Consider the following 6,932-nt stretch of genomic DNA (forward strand, 5'->3'; position numbering starts at 1 on the left):
TCTCCCAGCCTGTCTCCACAGGGGACGTGCTGCAGTCCGCTTAACAACTTGGCCTCCTCTGGACTCATTCCAGCAGCTCCCTGTCCTTCTGATGTTGGGGACACCAGCACTGGACACAGCACTGCAGGTGGGGCCTCAGCAGAGCTGTGCAGGACCAGATAAATGGGGTGCAGCCCCCAAACCCTCCACTTCGTATGTGAATTACCCCCCTGGGAGGGCTGAGCTCGAGGTCAGGCTTGGAGGGATTAAAGCTGCTTTGCCTGTCCTCATTCCAGGCCGGGTGGGGGATGGCTCTGCTGCCAGCTGTGGCACAGAACCCAAATGCCAGCACTGATTGAAGCTTCCAGGCTGCCACCAAAATAATTACGATACGGATAATTACAGTGACATTATTGCATTAACATTATTTCTACATTATGAGTATATATTTGTGTTATTACCTAGGCAATAGGATGGGTGTATTTCCTGTCTTGAGAGTAATTAGAGGCTTTCTACCCACCACTCCACCTCCCAAGGAAATTATTTCTTGTAGTTCAACTATTCTGTTTACTTAAATGGGTATTCTCTCTTTTTGTGCTGTGACAGCCCTGAATTCCACCTGAACGGATGCAAAAGTGAGTTTCCTGTCTGCAGGCTCATTCTCACTGTGGATGGTGGTTTGTGTCTTGCAGAAATGTTTGGGTTCTCCTGAGCTGCTGTTCCGTTCTAGGGCTTGTTGATGTTCGAAGCTGTTGTGGGCTAAATCCATGAGTGGACACCTGATTCTGGAATATGGAACTTCCTTCCTACAGACCAAATCCCTTGTTGGTGTGGAACCCAGTGCTTTTATTCTGGAAAGAGAGTGTCAGCATGTGGGATTCATCACAAACAGATCCATGCATGGAGAAGGTTTAAGAGGGATATTGGGAAGAAATCCTTCCCTGTGAGGGTGGGGAGGCCCTGGCACAGGGTGCCCAGAGAAGCTGTGGCTGCCCCTGGATCCCTGGCAGTGTCCAAAGCCAGGTTGGATGGGTTTGGAGCAACCTGGGCTAGTGGAAGGTGTCCCTGCTCATGGCAGTGGAATGAGATTACCTTAAAGGTCCCTTCCCACCCAAGCCATTCCATGGTTCTGTGGATAAACCTACGCCTTCCACCTGGTGCCCCAAAATCCCTTGGGAGGGAAGGGCTGTGGAGGGTGTGTGGTTCTGTGGGTTGATGATCTCAGTGGTCACTTGGTGATAAGTAATTCACTACTTTGGATTCTCTGCCCTTGGGAATCGTAGCTTTTGTCATATGTTCTCAGCCCTTTTCCCTAATTAAGCCTTACTTTTTTTTTAAATAAGAGTGATGTAGAAGCCCCACTTCAGACCACACTTCCTTTACCAGTGTGCATTGTCACCCAGCCTGAAGCTGGAAGCAGTTACAGCTTTGCCTCATATCATGACAAAAAACCCCCAAACAGGCAGGAGGATCAGACTTTCACACAACCCAGGGCTGACACTTCCGTGGTGAGCGGAGCTGCTGCTACTTCTCACCCGTGAGCAGCCCCGGGGCACAGGAAGGCTCTGTGCTTATCAGATCCATCTGTGCCTCACTGTGAGCTGCCTTCCTGTGGGGACGAGTCCTCTTGCTCCCCTCACCGCTCCCGTGAGGAGTCACAGGGCACTGCTGGATCCCTGGAGGATGCTCCAGAGCCACGGCTCCTTCTCTTCCCGCCCATCTCCAAGGGTTTGCCGTGGTGAAGCTGCACTGGTGGAGGTGGCTGAGCACAGCTTGCCCCAGGATTGCTGCCTGCTGGCTCTGTTTTCCCCCTGGATCAAGACCTTTGATTTGTGGCTGTCTGAGTAAAAAGTGAGCTCCAGATCTTCCCAGCCTTTAGAATCCCAGAATGGTTTGGGTTGGAAGGAACCTTAAAGCCCATCTAGTTCCAACCCCCCTGCCAGTTTACCTCCCACTCGACCAGGTTCCTGGACCAGGAACACTTTGTGTTTCTCCAATAAATATCCCATTTGCAGATGTATTGGATAACATAGTCATTTATCCTTTTGCAGACTCCCAGTATTTGTTGTTTCTCAGTGCAGCTGATGGTGTCCCTCCACAAAACTCTTCGTTCTGCTTTCTTCATATCATTTTATTTTCTTGAGTTTTTGTGTTTTCATTTATATTTTCTTTGAAAAAACCAACCAGAACCCTCTTGTGCTCGAAGGCAAGATGTGTCCTCGCTGCAGAGCTGGGATTTATGGCAGAGCACGGTGATGATTTGAACCAGATCTCACCAGGGATTTGAAGTTCCATGAGAGACTCATGGGCTGGGGCAGATGAGCCCAGAGGGAGAAATTTTGGGTGAAGGAACTCAAAGAGCAGCATGACACCAACGTTGCCAGTGCTGCTGTCCTTTTTGGGTTTGGGATGGTGCCGCTTTAGGATTTTTAGGCTGTTAAGCAGCAGGAACAGGCTGGGCTGTGGGCTTGGATGGTTTGTGTTGATTCACTTAAATAAGAAACTTCTCATTCAACCAGAACCTCAGAGCTCTCTGAGTTTCAGCTTCTGTTTCACTCAGGTCTCCTGGGAACTTTCTCTGGAGCTGTGCCGACTTTCGCGTGCCCTTTAATATCCAGTGTCCTGTGACTGTGGATTTGTCCCAGATAATGGCACTGATCACAGGACTGCTGATCTGACAGCACATGAGGGAAACAAGTCAGCCAAAACCAGAGTTTGGGTGGGTTAAAATCTTTAAAATAAGTTTTTTCCCTTAGGACCTGTGGGAGCACAAGTGCGGAGGCAAAGCTGCACATTGTGGGTGGTAAAAGCCATGACCTCCATGAGCCTCACCAAGATATTCCCTTTTCACAGCACTGTTGGGCCACTGGGAAAATGGGAGATGAGTTGAGTGGTTCATGCTCACAATTCCTTATGGCACTCGATTATGTCATTGTGTTCATCCTGCCTTTGCTGGTTGCTTGGGCTTTTCATTTTCTTCTCTGAATTCGGGGGGAAAAAGTGGGAGTAGAAGGAAACTTGAGCAAAATGGCATCAAAAATGATCATCTTGACGATTGGAGCTCTACCACGTGGTGACCATGGAGGTACCTGACCTCCAAGGATCTTCAGTCTCCCCCTCCCTTTAACCTCATGGTGGCACCTCTGCGGAGCCCAGACCAAACACTGGCCCTGACTGGCTTGGTCTGACCTAAGGTGCAGGAACAGAGCTGGAAGCAGGAACCTGAACCAGGCCTTCCCCTCTGAGGCAGTGACATTACTACATTTTATCACCGTTATTTTGTTCTCATGGCTTTACATAACCAAATCTTTTTTTCTAAATCAGATTTTTGGCCACAGCTGTTGATCATGTAGATCAAATTCTCAGAGTTTATCACCCCAAAGGCTGCAGCTCCTCTGCCCTGATGTAACTGGCAGCATGAACCAGGCACTGCCCTGATGGGTCTGGCTTGTTTTTGGTCATGGTCTTTATCAAAACATCTCTGACAAGATTTCAGCTTTTTGTTTTTGTATTCGATGGGGTGGGCTCATATTTGGGTCACTCTCTGGAGGTTGTTTTTGGTTATTGAGATCTGAGGAGCAGAGTCCAGCAGTGCCAGGGGTGCTCTGTGTGTTTATTTACACCCAACGAGCTGGGGCTGAGGCTCATGTTTAACAGCAAAGTGAAAAGGAAGTAAGCAGTGCAGTAAAACGTGCCAAAGCTGCCTTAACCCCAGCAGGAAAACCTAACGAGTTACAGAGTTACAGAGAAACGGGGACTCTGCTCAGGATGTTGAGCAACCATGTGACAAAACAGCAAATAAAACAGTGCTGGTAAAAGATGTGTGAGGGGACAAAAATTCTGCTTTGGTAAGAGAAGCTGTAAATCAGCCCCTTTCATGGTGAAAGGAGATCTTTGGGATTCCATGGATGGCTCGTGGTGATGGCAGAGGATGCAGAGGGCACTGGAAATGTTGGAGGACACGTGGCCCCGCTCCCAGCTCGGGGGCAGGAGTGGCTGGGGATTCTGAGCATTGTGGGGTGTCCCCTCCCCCGAGGCTGGGGCACAAATCCCGCAGAGGAGGTGAAAAGGGAAGCAGCAGGGAGGGACACCCAAAGGTGCCGTCGTGGGATGGCTCAGAGCAGCAACGACATGGAACGAAACCAGGGAATTCATGAGCCCCAGAGCTCGGGGATCACCGGGGGCTCAGGCTGGTGGCCAGGCAGGGGGTGGGCTCTGATCCCAGCGGGCTGCGCTCGCCGCTGTCCGTGCCAGCCTCCCGTGCAGGGGCAGCGCTGAGCCTCAGCACGCTCCCAAGAAGCCCCAAAAAGCTGTGTCTCTCCTCACGGGGACGGCGGCCGGGGAGGAGGCGGTGCCCGAGGGCGGTGGGAGGTTGTGCAGCTGGTGCCGGGCTGGGAGCGTGGGGCGGGCGATGGGAGCGGGGCAGGGTCGGAGCAGACCCAGAGCTCTGCTTCCCCCTGACCCTGCCGCCCTCACGCACCTTGTGCCTCCCAGAGCACTCTCTGCTGCTTCTGAACAGCTCGAGCTCCCCGGGCATCCCTCAAACCACCCCTGAGGCTGCGCCCTTGCCACAATGGCTTTCCTTTTGGCCCAGCACGAATTAAACCTGGTTCTGTGCCCAAAAGCCGCTTGTCACTTCAGCGCAGAGCCAGCCTGGTGAGGGCACTGGCAGAGAGCTCAGTGCTTTGCTGCTCGGTGATAACAACGCCCTGGGGGAGGGCTGCGATCAAAGGAAACCCTTCCTGCAGAATAAAGGGGATATTTTGGGGTTTGGGGTTTTTTATTCTCGGTTACATTCTCATTCATAGGTTCCCATTCCAGTGCTGCAGACCAGATTATTCAGATTATTTTAGCGATTCACAGAATATTCTGAGTTGGAAGGGACTCCCAAGGATCACTGAGTCCAGCTTGTGGATCCTGAGACACTGAAAATACAGAGGCATGGAAAAAATACGCATGTCATGAAAATCCACCTCCTGGTAATCTGAGGAGTATCTTGATTCTCCAGGTGTTGGTAGCAGCATCACCAGGGGTTTGTGAGACCTCAGTGTGGCTCCAGCAGATCCCACCTGGAGCAGAGGTGCCCTGGGGGAGGGCAGGGCGGTGTCCCCTGAATTTGTCTCGTGTCACCAACCCCGGCCATTGCATCAACTTCCCGTAAAAAGAGATAATTAATGCTCATTTGAATAAGCCCCGTTGCCGTGGCAGGAGGGGAAGGCGCTGCTGCACCCACGAGATTTTCTGGGTGGAAAACTTCAGCTGCCTGAGGTTTCTCTCATTGAACGATTTCTGAACTTCTGACACCACTTTATGTAACAGCTTTTTCCCCTCAGGAACTAGAAGTGACTCTGGGGGGGTTGGACAGGGCCACCCTGCTCCCCTCCCACGGGGGCCAGAAAGGACAGCGATGGGCTGGATTCTTGCAGCTGGAGGAATTCCCATTATCTTGGGAAACCTGTCCCTTGGCTTTTCTCGCCAGTGCAAGAAGAAGGGTAAAGTCATTTCAGAAAAGCATCTAAAATGTTCTGCAGGTGCTCAAGAGGCATCAAATCCAGGTGCTGCCACATGTTCGTGTGTATTGGTGATGCAGGGGGGAGGAGGAGCCATGAATTACATTTAAAAAACATTTTTTAGAAATTATTATTTTATTATATACAACAGGAAATATAAAAATAAATATTTTTTTTCATCACTCTGCATGTGCTTCGTGGTTTCCATGAATTATCAGTGCTTGCTCAGCCATCAGGCACCGGCTCAGATTCCTGTAGGGAAGAGGTGGTGGAGTTTTCTTTTATTATGTGAAAGAGTTTTTGAAAAGAAAAAGAAAACTTCCTGTGTTCTGACAGGAACATCACCTTCACATCATTTTCCTACAATGTGTATGTCCCTTATATAAATTACAAAACAACATTTGCATAAATAAAAAACAATACTGTCACAGTATTTTACGCTTCTAAATGTAACGTTTCCAATGTTCACAGAAAAATAGCATTTTACAAGAAGGTGCAAACGAAATACCAAAGTCAAGCCCGAAGGTTCCGTGGTTTGAATTTAAAGCAAATGTTATTAAAAATACATCCATATTTGAGCCTTTCTTAAAAATCTCTTGTGGCACCTTTGACTCTGCTTCCAGGGAGTTCCCATTACAGCAAACTTCGGAAAAGTTTGGATCCTCTGTTTGAATCCTGCTGCTGTTGATGAGGAGTGGATGTGATGGCTATAGGTCAGTTATCAGCAAAAGGGAAATAATTTGCCCCGTTTTTGGTGAAAAGAGGACCTGAAAGGCTTGATGGACACCTGGCTTGAATAAATACCCTCCATGCAAAACCCCGTGGTTCAAAATCCACAACCTCGTGGTTCAAAATTCACAACCCCATGGTTCAATACTCATGGCATGGCTCCAACCCTTCTTTCCATACAGAAGTGGGAACTGATGGCACAAAAATAGTGTGTGGAAGCTTCACTGACTGTGTGATTTGGGGTGATGGCATTTGCTGCACCCCAAAATGAGGCTTCATTAATTATTTAAATGGGAAGAACCTTCTGCTCCTCACTCCGTGCTCAGCGTGGCTGGAGCAGGCTCTGGGCACTTTCTGGAGAAGCAGTCTCTGCTGGATTGTCTTGTGCTTCAGAAACAGAATATTGTGGCATCCAGTACTTTTTAGGATCAAATTCTTTCTGCACAGCAAGACCTCGAATCTTTGCTGTTTCTTGCTGATCAGGGCATGGCTGGGTGATGCCATGGGTCACGGTGGGGCACAGTGTCATCTCTGCCATGGGTCTGTGACCTCCTGCTGCCCAGCTGAGGAATAGAAATGCTCCTGTTTGTATTCAGTGAAAATTTGCAACTGAAGTATTAAATCAACACATTTTTGTCAGGTTTGGGGTTTTTTGGGGGGGTGTTGTTCGTTTATTCCAACCCTCACTGAAAGCAGAAGTTTGAGTTGTTGTTT

Source organism: Corvus moneduloides, chromosome 14 (genome assembly GCF_009650955.1).
Source record: "Corvus moneduloides isolate bCorMon1 chromosome 14, bCorMon1.pri, whole genome shotgun sequence".
Classification (NCBI taxonomy): domain Eukaryota; kingdom Metazoa; phylum Chordata; class Aves; order Passeriformes; family Corvidae; genus Corvus; species Corvus moneduloides.